This window comes from Ips typographus, linkage group LG8, assembly GCF_016097725.1.
Source record: "Ips typographus isolate SLU linkage group LG8, UJ_Ityp_2.0, whole genome shotgun sequence".
NCBI lineage: Eukaryota > Metazoa > Arthropoda > Insecta > Coleoptera > Curculionidae > Ips > Ips typographus.
Window position 1 is genome coordinate 5,010,501 of NC_138429.1, and position 12,474 is coordinate 5,022,974.

A 12,474-nucleotide genomic window follows, 5' to 3' on the forward strand; every position below is an offset into this window, starting at 1 on the left:
ATATTACGAAGGTGGGGTGGTATATGTGATTAATACGTGGGTTTGGCGTGGATTAAACACCTTCGAATACACTGTCGTGTATTAAATCCATAACACTACGCTTACCTGCAAACTTCAAATTCCTCCTGTTCTTACTCCGCTTTCACTTTTCTATAATTGACCAGTAGTCGGAATCACAATAAATACCACCCTTCGATTTTATAGTATTTTATTTGGAATTATTATATTAAGATTTATGTCAAAAACAAACTTAGTAGCTAAGTTTTTTTCAGCAATATGCTATTTTGCTGCATAATGAATCTTTAATATAACTTTCCGCTACCAAACTCCTCATGCGCAACTTTGCCTCCATTTAACTAAAGCTCTATCAACTATAGTTTCTGAGATAGGTAACATAATGTATATGTAAATATTCTTACAAAAATGTAACTCTGTATTCTTTAGCTGTATTGCATTCTAATTGTGCGTTTGCAACAGCTGTCTAATGCTTTAATTTTTATCTGTCAAAAGTAATGAAATTCTAACAATTCAACCTCAAAATCAAACAAAGCAAAACCGGCTTTTAACAAACTTTTTGTAACATTTTGACAAAACACCAAAAATGTTTTCTACAAAAAGTCTCTAGGAAGTGGCCCACTCAATAAAGTTAATTCTTCCTTCAGTGGTCATTTTTGCAGAACTAGAAGCATCAATAAAAGAAGAAAGTGTTATAATAGTACTAAGAAAAGAATCAATGCTTATGACCGAAAGAGTTTATAAAAAAATGTAATTTTAGTATTAGTAATAATTGAATTTACTTAAAACCCAAAATTTCTTATGTTTTATTACTTATAGCAAAAGAGGTCATATTGCAAGGAATTGTCATTTTAAGAGTCAATACCATGGAAAATCTGATTAAAATGAGAAAAATGGCAGAAGATCTGACAATAATGCAGCTAGCAAAACAAATGAAAATTTATTAACATTTAGTGAATCATCATTTATAACAGGATTTCCTAGTAGTATATCTGATGAAGAGGTTTGGATTATGGACAGTGGAGCTTCAGCTCATATGACTTATCGAAGGGACATGCTGGTTAATTTTGAAGTGACTGACTCTAATGTGACAATAGAATCTCCAGGTGAAAGGAAAAGGAACTGAAAGAACTAAAAAGCTTCTTAATGGTTGTTGGGAAAATACGACTATTAATAATGTGCTGTATATACCTGAACTGAAAAAGAACTTGTTTTCAGAAGGTGTAGGGACCAAGAAGGGAATGCAGATTCTAAAAACTGGTGACAAACTTTTTGACAATGACATTTTAGTAGCCAGTGCTGTTAGAGGATCAAGTAACATTTATCAAATGTTTTTTCAGACATTAAAAGTTGGTGGTGACAGTCCTGAAGTACCTACATTTGGTTTCTAGTGGTAGTTTGCAGTTGTGGCATGAGAAACTAGGGCATTTAAATGTCAAATCAATCCAGGAAATGGCATCTCAAGGACTGGTAACTTTAACAATAGGCTTGGTTGAATAAGGCTACAAAACCTTAAGTCTAAGGTAATCATAGCTGTTATACTTAGCTAAGATTATATTTTTTTATTTTTAATTTAATGTCACCCAGAACTTAACAACACACAGGCAGACTAGAAGGCTATACCGTGAAGGAATGCACCTCAATATGTAGTTGCTATTTATTAAATTAATACTAAAATAATGTAATAAATTAATAAATATTAAGTACATATTTAATACTGTTAAGGATATAGGATTAAGGATGATCAGATTAACAGCCTACGATATAAACGTAATAGAGAACTGTTAAATTTGAAGTGGACTTGGAAGTGATTGTAAATGTAGCTTTAGTTTTTTGACTAGCCTTCTTTGTCTGGTGCAATAATTTGCAATGTTTTTTGTCTGTTACATAGATTTTCTATGGCCAGTTTTAGATTTTCCACACCAGTATAAATAATTATAACAAGTTAAGAACTTTGTTACAGTAACAAAATTAATTTTTCCCGTTGCGCACCAATTGCAATAAAATCCACACAAAAAATTCATATGGATCGTAAAAACTTTGGTATAAATTTCCGACAGCTATGCAGTTTTCACCAAATATTCGTACTTCCGGAGAGGTATATTACTAAATTTCGGGTAAACATAATTTTATATGAAACATTTATTCAGCGTAGAGTTTGCAAGGATAATGTAGCTTTCTGTTTTCACAGAACGACTTTTAAACTCTTGCTGGGGATTGTAGCAGAGATATCTGTGTATATTTGCATTTTCATCTAGCGGAAATATAATGAGAAAATACTCGAAAGTTGAGCAGTCTTTTACGTGAGTAGACGTAATTATTACTGCATTCCAAACTACCTTCAGAATAATTTACTTACCCACATAATAATTGTGTCACTAGGTTGTATTAGAAACAGTATTATGTTTTAAAGAGAAAGATGTAACTAAATAATTCATACAGATGGAAATTAAATTTTAAGGGTCCTGAGAATTGCATTTGGCAATTTTTGTGGAAAAAAGCAAAACTAACTTAAGTATCAATAAATATTAATGCAAGAGATTAGCGCTTGAAAAGTGGAGAGAGAAAAAAAATGAGCGTGGAGCTGTTTATTTGTTTCTGAGTGGATCAGTTGCTCTCTGGCCCCTTGGCGTATATAAATGTAAATTTCAAAATACTATCATATCACAATTTCCATAATTTACCGGTGGCTTTTAACTCGCGTTTTGCCAGTTACAATACGGGAGGAAAAAATAAACTTTTTTTGCTCCACAAACTTATTCGAAATGCTCCCGGGGTTCTGCGTTAATTTGGCGGATCGATTGCTTATTAGTAGTTAAAATTCTGTTTTGTTGCCAACTTGCACAGCTTACGGTTATGAATTTTAAATAGGGGGCCAGCGAAGTGCATTTCAACTATAATGGCTTTTATAATAACTTGTGAAATTTCAGCTTTATGTAATTCGTATTCAATTTATAGTACGTGGGGATTCGGGCTACTAAGAGAGTATACGATGCGGTTAAAAATATATTTATTGCTTTGTTTGTTTTTCACACGAGATATCAAAAAGCTATTACATTATGAAAACAATGTTTTTTAATAGTATATTCCGTAACTAGTGCTGTAAAAAGCATTTTACGCACGATATTCTAAAAAATTAAACAGAAAATTATTCAAAACTCACCATATTTCTATTTACAAACAATAGATTTTTTTTTTAATTTTGGCATATAAAGTGACACTTTTCAAAACTGATTAGAGTGACAAAACGTTTTACTTTATGTAACTAGTTACATAAAGTATCACTGTAACTAGTTATGAAAAGTTAATTTCATCACTCCCTGTTTTTATGCATTTCCGTAGAAACATATGGATGACATCCATCATAACATGTCGTTGTCACTGTTTATACAAGGTGCTGTGAAAGTGAATATTTGTGTTAAATCACTTTAAAAGATGGTTTTTACCGCTTTTTGGTCAAAATTAGAAAGAAATATGTATGCAACACGTTTCGAAAATGTCTTATTGTGTAACTCATTCAAACATTCATTCGTTACACAAAATCGATCTTTTCGTAACTGGTTACATAAATAGCTATTTATTCTATTTTAGGTAAAACGTTTTCACGAAAATGCAATACCTAAATCATAAAAATAATATTTCTCTTTAAGCCTCTTGAGAATATACAAATATTGAAGTAGTACAAGAAGGAAACAAGAAATGTCACATTTTAACTCTATCAAATTGAAAGTGATAACATCAGGTTATTTTTCAGTCGAAACGGAGTACAATGGAGTAAGTTTAAAATAAGCAGTTTGGTACTTTTTGCCTTGTAACTCTTTAGGGAGGCCCTTAAAGACAAAAACACCTTAACACATTCTTCTAGGGGATGAAATTTTCTACAACTTTCCTTATTTACACTTATTTGTAGCTCCCTAAATAACGGAGCTACGCTCAGTCGAAATGAAGTTAGTTTAAAAAGGTGTGACCGTTGTAAATGTAAAAATATTATTTGTAGTGTCACGTCACAGTTTTTTTACGTCAAAACGAACCCTGAAGATCATGTGACCGTTTTTCAATTTAAACTGATATTTTAAAAATCACGTGACTCTTTTTACAGTGAAAATGGTTAAGTGACGAATTTCAGTTTGTGGATCATCGTCATCAACTTTATATCTTTAAATGGTTTATGACTCCGTAGTAACGTCAAAACGGAATGCTAAAGATCACGTGACTGTTTTAAAGGGCGTTTTAAGACTAAAAATGAAATTCATAATGTCGTGACAGTTTTAAATGTCAAAATGCTGTTTGAAATTGATGTTCAAAAAAATTACCGATAATTTTACATAAAAACTTCATCTCATAACTGAGTTTATTAACTTACAAAATAAGTTGTAAGTTTTCGAAAACACCGCTCCTCATAAGGGAGATTTTACATATGAGGGAAATATTCAGATTAACTTTTAAAAGTTTAGTGACTCTATTTTAACGTGAAAGCGAAATCCTAAAAGTCATGTGGTTTAAATATCAAAATCGTATTTGAGAAGTCACATTACCATTTTTTCGGTTTGAACATTGAAACACGTGATTTTTTTAAAAGTTAAAGCGATATCCTCGCTGTTGACCAATTCATTGTTGGTAAATACCACTGTCATTTGTCAAGTGATATTATTATCCAAAAATTCCTGCGTCATATCACATGACAGATGACTATAGTAATTACCAAAGACAAATTGGTCAACCGCGATGATACTCTTCAAAATATCATCTTTTTAACATCACCTGACTGTTTTTAAGTTTAGGTTTGGACTGGTATTTTTAAAGTCACGTGACTCTTTTAATATTAAAAATGGAATTCTTAATCTATGAAGTTAAGTATAAAATTTAGCATTTGCCAATCACAACCTGTTACAATTTGGATTGAGTATTCTCTAACCACTACAAATGTCTGAGTTATTGTCAGAGTTTTTAGTTGAAAATAACTTACTACTAAATTCAACCAAGTTGGTTTGTAATATGTTTGCAATAATGTTACCAAAAAATTTTATTAATTGAGTTCAAAATGTGTTCACAATATTGCCGAAATGTCTTATTTAAAATAATCAAAAGATACGTCAAAAATTTGGAAAAAAATATGATCACAAATGTTTATTTTTGTGATCAGACTTTAACGATTCACAACTACTTGTATTAAGTACATCACATCTACAAAAAAGCTTTCAAGTAAGTGGAAAAAAACTAAAATTCTATTCTACACTGCCTAAAAGCTCGAATTGCGTATCTCTTACATTAAAACCCGTAAATCCATTAATTTTAGGACGCTATATTTTCCATTTTAGGCAAGTTTTGGCCGCGTGCACAGCCGGATAAAATACCGCAGTAATTAAAGTATTGTTTGCGGAAGCAGGAAGCCATACCACCCTAGTGCCGTATAATGAGAATCATATTATTCTCGTTGCATCCAGCTAAAATTCTTAATAATTAATGCTTAGCATGGATCGGTATTCAGTTAATTACAAAATTATGTTTAATATATGATTGGTAATTTTCCTGTAGGATATTAAAGCATTGCTTTGTTGGGGTACATAACGGAAATCTTCAATAAGCCTTCCGATGGTGCATTCTGATTGCCCCTATAACGTCGAGCAAATTTGAACTGGTAATTGATTTATAGCGGACTCGGAATAGTTTTAGTTTACTGGCGGTTCACCATCTGCCATAGAATATGTCTGGAATTAGTAATTGGTAAATGACAATCGATCTCTTGTGCGATTAGCCAATTGAATTAGTACGGTTCAATATACAAAAGAAGATTTTACTGGTTTTCTAATTCAATTACTGAAACCTACCATAAAAAAATAACTAGCGAATGTTTTTTACGCAAATGCCTTTAAAATATGGCCTCAAAAACTGCTGAATTATTCAGGTCAAATACAAATTGCGTTCGCTACCTTTTTCATCCAGCTATTTTAGTTGACCCACACGTAATAAAATACACCGGTAATACAATAGCAAACAAAAATGCCCCGAAAATTACTCAACAATAAATCCTAGCCAACCGCAAAAGTTTTTAAATTAAAACTGGACATTTTATGTTCAAAGTTTTAACCGTCATTTAACTGTTTTAAGCCGGTACAGCTTAAACAAACAATTTTCATTTGCCATACATGTTTCCAGCTGGTGTTACGTATGTTTGCAGATTCTCCAACTTATCTGCTATAGAATGCAAGATCACGTTATTGCCTTATATGCCTCTAAATAATCTTGTTAATTAATTTCAAAGTTAACAGCTTCAAAGAGTATACTCCAACCATCAAAACTTTGACAGAAGTGAAGATTTAACTAAAACTTTCAAATTTAGTTCACCGAGTGTAAATTAGAAAATACAATGCCTTACACAGAAACTTTGACTCCAACTAAACAAGCTGAAAACAGGTAGAAACAATCAGAACAATCTGAATTACTCTCAAGTTAATTAGAAATGCTTGACAAACGTGGGATTTCTCACTAAGTTTAATTAGCGCTTTCTCTAAATAAGCCGTGTCACAGTTTGGTATTCAAGAGGAACAATTGCGCCAAATAGAGCAATCTTCATTATTAAGTCACTCACTGAAAATCAATTGAGTAATGTTTAAACCGCATTACTGCATATAAGTATTTTTTATGGAAAAAAGTCAAACAGGGTTATCTTATGGCTTGTAGCTTCATTGTAAAACACACATTTCTTAGTTTTTTAAGAGTTATAGAAAATTTTTAACAAAATACCACAGAAAAAATTCTTTGTAGCGTAGTGAAACAGCCGTAAGTATTTTAATATGATAAAACGCAGACTAAATTGCTGGAAAATCTTAAAATATCAATAACTTCTTTGACCAGCGGATAAAAAGGTTGCTTGCGGATATAAAGGAAAGTTTAGCTTGTATTGGTGCACAGCTTTATTCTTGATGATTTTTTAATGAAATAACTGAATTTAAATCACACTTTACAAAAATTAGAACAGTCCACAAATTTCAATATGCTCTTTAAAGAGGTCAAAACCTTCCAAATATGCTTCTGCAGTAGTTTAATAATGTTTTAAAAGCTTTTAAACACTATAAAACTCTAAAATTCTTCTACAGAAGTCAAAAACCTTCTAAAGGCTAGAACGATTTCATATGCTCTTCATAAAGCCTAGAAGCTTCCAAAAGATATTAGAACAGTCCAAAAGCAGTTTAACTAGTCTAAAGTTTCTAAAAGATTTTAAAACAGTCTAAAAGCTTTCATATGCTACTAGAGCAGTTTAAAAGCTTTCGATTTCAATATGCCCTTTAAACAGGACAAGAAACCTTCCAGGTGCTCCTGAAGTAGTTTAGAATGATTTCAAAAGCTACCAAAACACTACAAAAACTCCAAAATGCTTCGAAAGTAGTCAAAAACTTTCCAAAGGCTTTCAAAATAGTCTAGAACGCTTCCAAATGCTCTCTTTAAACAGCCCAGAAGCGTTGCAAAACGTCTTTAACTAGTCCAGAAGCTCCCAAAAGATTTCAACTCTAAAAACTTTCATATGCTACTAGAGCAATTTAAAAGATTTCAAAAACTTCCCGAACTGTCTAGAAGTTTCTAAATGCTTCTAAATCAGTCTAGAAACGTTAATATGCTCCTTAAACAGGCCAAATAACATTTCAAATTCTTCTGCAGTATCCTAATAACATTTCAAACGCTTGTAAAACATCCAAAGTAGTCAAAAACCTTCTAAAGGCTTCCAAAACAGTCTAGAACGATTCCAAATGCTCCTCATAAAGCCTAGAAGCTTCCAAAAGATTTTACAACAGTCCAAAAGCAGTTTAACTAGTCTAGAAGTTTCCAAAAGATTTCAAAACAGTCTAAAAGCTTTTGAGACACTTTCAGTATCGTGCAGAAGTTTACAAATGCTTCTAAAGCATTCTAGAAGTTTCAATATGCTCTTTAAATAGGACAAGAAACTTTCCAAATGCTCCTGAAGTAGTTTAGAACGATTTCAAAAGCTACAAAAACTCCAAAATGCTTCGAAAGAAGTCAAAAGCTTTCCAAAGGCTTTCAAAATAGTCTAGAACGCTTCCAAATGCTCTCTTTAAACAGCCCAGAAGCGTTGCAAAACATCTTTAACTAGTCCAGAAGCTCCCAAAAGATTTCAACTCTAAAAGCTTTCATATGCTACTAGAGCAATTTAAAAGCTTTCAAAAACTTCCCGAACTGTCTAGAAGTTTCTAAATGCTTCTAAATCAGTCTAGAAACTTTAATATGCTCCTTAAACAGGCCAAATAACATTTCAAATTCTCCTGCAGTATCCTATTAACATTTCAAACGCTTGTAAAACATCCAAAGTAGTACGATTCCAAATGCTCCTATTAAAGCCTAGAAGCTTCCAAAAGAATTTAGAACAGTCCAAAAGCAGTTTAACTAGTCCAGAAGTTTCCAAAAGATTTCAAAACAGTCTAAAAGCTTTCGAGACACTTTCAGAATCATGCAGAAGTTTACAAAGGCTTCTAAAGCATTCTAGAAGTTTCAATATGCTCTTTAAACAGGACAAGAATCCTTCCAAATGCTCCTGAAGTAGTTTAGAATGATTTCGAAAGCTACCAAAACACTACAAAAGCTCCAAAATGCTTCGAAAGTAGTCAGGCTTTCAAAATAGTCTAGAACGCTTCCAAATTCTCTCTTCAAACAGTTTAGAAGATTCCAAAAGATTTTAGAACTGTCCAAAAGCAGTTTAACTAGTCTAAAGTTTCCAAAAGATTTCAAAACAGTCTAAAAGCTTTCATATGCTACTAGAGCAGTTTAAAAGCTTTCGAAACACATTCAGAATCGTGCAGAAGTTTACAAAGGCTTCTAAAGCATTCTAGAAGTTTCAATATGCTCTTTAAATAGGACAAGAATCCTTCCAAATGCTCCTGAAGTAGTTTAAAATGATTTCAAAAGCTACCAAAACACTACAAAAACTCCAAAATGCTTCAAAAGTAGTCAGGCTTTCAAAGTAGTCTAGAACGCTTCCAAATGCTCTCGTCAAACAGTTTAGAAGTTTCCAAAAGATTTTAGAACTGTCCAAAAGCAGTTTAACAAGTCTAAAGTTTCCAAAAGATTTCAAAACAGTCTAAAAGCTTTCAAATTCTACTAGAGCAGTTTAAAAGCTTTCGAAACACATTCAGAATCGTGAAGAAGTTTACAAAGGCTTCTAAAGCATTCTAGAAGTTTCAATATGCTCTTTAAATAGGACAAGAATCCTTCCAAATGCTCCTGAAGTAGTTTAGAATGATTTCAAAAGCTACCAAACTCGACCAAAACACTACAAAAACTCCAAAATGCTTCGAAAGTAGTCAGGTTTTTAAAATAGTTTAGAACGCTTCCAAATGCTCTCTTCAAACAGTCTAGAAGTTTCCAAAAGATTTTAGAACAGTCCAGAAGCGTTCCACAACATATTTAACTAATCTAGAAGCACCCAAAAGATAACAACTCTAAAAGCTTTCATATGCTACTAGAGCAATTTAAAAGCTTTCAAAAACTTCCCGAACTGTCTAGAAGTTTCTAAATGCTTCTAAAGCAGTCTAGAAACCTCAATATGCTCTTTAAACAGGCCAAATAATATTTCAATTTCTCTGCAGAATTCTAATAACATTTCAAACGCTTTTAAAACACAATATAAACTCTGAAAGGCATCCAAAGTAGTCAAAAACCTTCTAAAGGCTTTCAAAACAAACTAATCAATTTAGAAAACTTTTAAATTTTATGAAACATAACCGATGTACCCATGGACAATTTAACATTCTGTTGTGAATAAACAAATATACTCGTACATAGATACTTATTGTAAAGTGATTGGTTTTGTAACTTTACTTATAACTACTTGCTTTCCCAGTACCTAATTGATTTCTTCAAAATCTCGTACAGTAAAGTAATATGCATCCAGATCCATATAGCAGAAGTGTTGTTAAAATTTCTATTTTAATAACTAATTTTTAACCATAATTCTGTTTATATTATTGTTATTGTTATTTTTCAGTAAAATCCAGAACCAAAATGGTTCTCCACAGGAAGTATTACCATTTTGAAAAAAATATGACATTGTCTTGATACAGTGTTTATTATTGTGGTATTGTTAGTATTTAACTATTAACTATTTCAATTTATTTATTTACTATTATATTATTCATGCTGTTTACACTCTTAAGGTTGTTGTAATTCCTCATAGGTAACCAAAGGACTGTATTTTTTAACTACAACAAAACTCACTAGTAACTTGTTTTTTTTTTTATCAAAAAATTATATGTATAGTGGTTGGTGTAGTAATCTACAATTTTGATTTGATATTTTGGATGATGGGAGGAAGATTTAAATTTAATTTTAATGTACCAAAGTTAAAATCAGTTTGCATGGTAGCAAAAATTATTTACTATAATGTAAAAGCAGAAACAGAAAAACATTGAATCAGAATGCAAATTGCAAAAAGTTTTCTGCATCTCTGAAACAATAACTCGCAATTAAGGTTCTTATTTAATTATGTACTTTTATAGAGACCAATCTTCTTTAGATGACAACATTGAAAATAAATCTTGCTAACCATATTTTCTTCAGATAAAATCGGTTACAAATGAAGAGATTGATTGAGCTTGCAACTGAAGTAATTGTTAAGTTGAAAGTAATTAACGTTACGTTACGTTAATCTTACGGACGTGTTCTAGTTTATTTCCCCCCTGAACGCGTTATACATTCAGTCTATCTCTCCACTTAAACATCAATTTGCCAAGCAATGGTAATAATTTCCAGGCACTTTTCTTTAGTTTTGGGAGTCTAGACCTGCACTTAAATGCACTTTTAAAACTATTCGAGACTGGCAAATGTTATGGGGCAGAGAACTACGTTTTTCCGCATCCGCAGTAGGTCGACCCCTTCCAAAACAATGACTCTGGGCTTTGCTGGAGCTGTGCTTTTAGAGCTATCTAGTTGTTCTCCATTCATTTTCGGTTTCGCGTGCGCTCTTACAGTATCACAGCGATCCCGTTCCAGAATCGGACCGTGTCTTCCGATACTTCGTTACTCGGAAAGTGTCTTTGCCGCGACTGTTTATGACATTTCTATGTAATTTATCATCAAATGAATATGGCTTAGGAGTCGGGATTTCGTTGGGCTTTTGTGAGGATTTTCTGAAGAGATTGTTGTCATAATTTAAGACCAACACTTAAAAACAGTTTTTTCGTGTTGTTTTAGTGTTTATGTGTACAAATATACTGTAGTGCTTCAAAAATTTAAAACCCATTTAAACGTAAGTTTTTATAGCTTTTACATTAACGTTGAAATTTATTTAATTACAATTTTATTAATAAAAGTAAAATAATTCAGCTACAAAAACTAAACAAACATTTTTCCTAATTTCTTTCTATAAAAATACTACTTCATTGCACAACCATTATCAAAATTAATTTCTTTATTTACCTTATGTTTCTCAAGTTTTTTTTTGATATTGTTTATTGCTGTATTAGAAGCTTTTATCCCATTATAGAGTCCAAGATGTCTGTAGAAGGTGATAGTAATGCAAATACTAATTTTATTCTGATTATCACTAATTTTTTAAAGTTAAATAAATTCATGATTATTTCTGCCAAAAATGGCATTTATAATACTTCAGGGTTCAGTTTTATTTAAAAAAAAATTTGTTTTCAAAAAGGGTTATGGGAATATGGCCAAATTTATAGACAATGACACATCTCAGTCACATACTGTATATTTTTCTCTTGACCTCTCTTTCTTCGTTTCTAGAATAAAATAAATAAAATAAAAAATACGCTTGTTCTCATCGAAAAATGTTCAATTCCATGCACTAAAATACAGTAAATTCAACCTTATAACTCTTCCTTCTAATTCTTCTTTATCCAATTCACAAAAATTATTTGGACGTTCAAATATTTGTATTAATTTTTCATTGTTTTGATAACAATAAAAGTTACAAATAATGCAAGTAGGTAAAAGAGCGATTATACCAATATTAATTTCATACTTATTGAATGTTATCCCTCAGTAATAGAGTACATTACATAGTAAATAAATAGTATTTTTTGTATAGTTTGGAGAACTTAGAGAAAGTACATTGTTGCTTATATTAACTATCAAAGGTCACATACACAGGTACAATCTACTATTTGTTTATTACTACTGTTTAATAGGTCGTTAATTTATATATTTTTTATTTATTTTAGCATCAACTGCCACATTAATAAAACACAAAATTATAAAATATTACATAAACTTAAGTTTGTATAGCTTTTACATTAAAATTGAAATTTATTTAATTACTATTGTATTAATAAAACTAAAATAAATTATTTTTTTTAAATTCAACACCAGTCATATAAAAGTTTAGAATAGCACTTGAGTTTTTTGTATTTTCCTACGTTGGCCAGAAAAAGACCGAATTTTGAACAAACATCATTAAATTCACTGCTGCGACTACTTGTAAATTAGCAAACATTA

General features: G+C 31.3%; 1 protein-coding gene across 1 annotated transcript in view; it reads left to right on the plus strand.

Moving 5' to 3' along the window:
* The first annotated feature begins 10,979 nt into the window (after positions 1 to 10,979).
* Positions 10,980 to 12,474, plus strand: part of LOC145732923 (uncharacterized) — a 138,866-nt gene continuing 137,371 nt past the window's right edge. The window contains exon 1 of the mRNA XM_081985471.1: positions 10,980 to 11,269. The gene's annotated coding sequence lies outside the window, so the exon portion shown is untranslated. The remainder of the gene's footprint in view (positions 11,270 to 12,474) is intronic.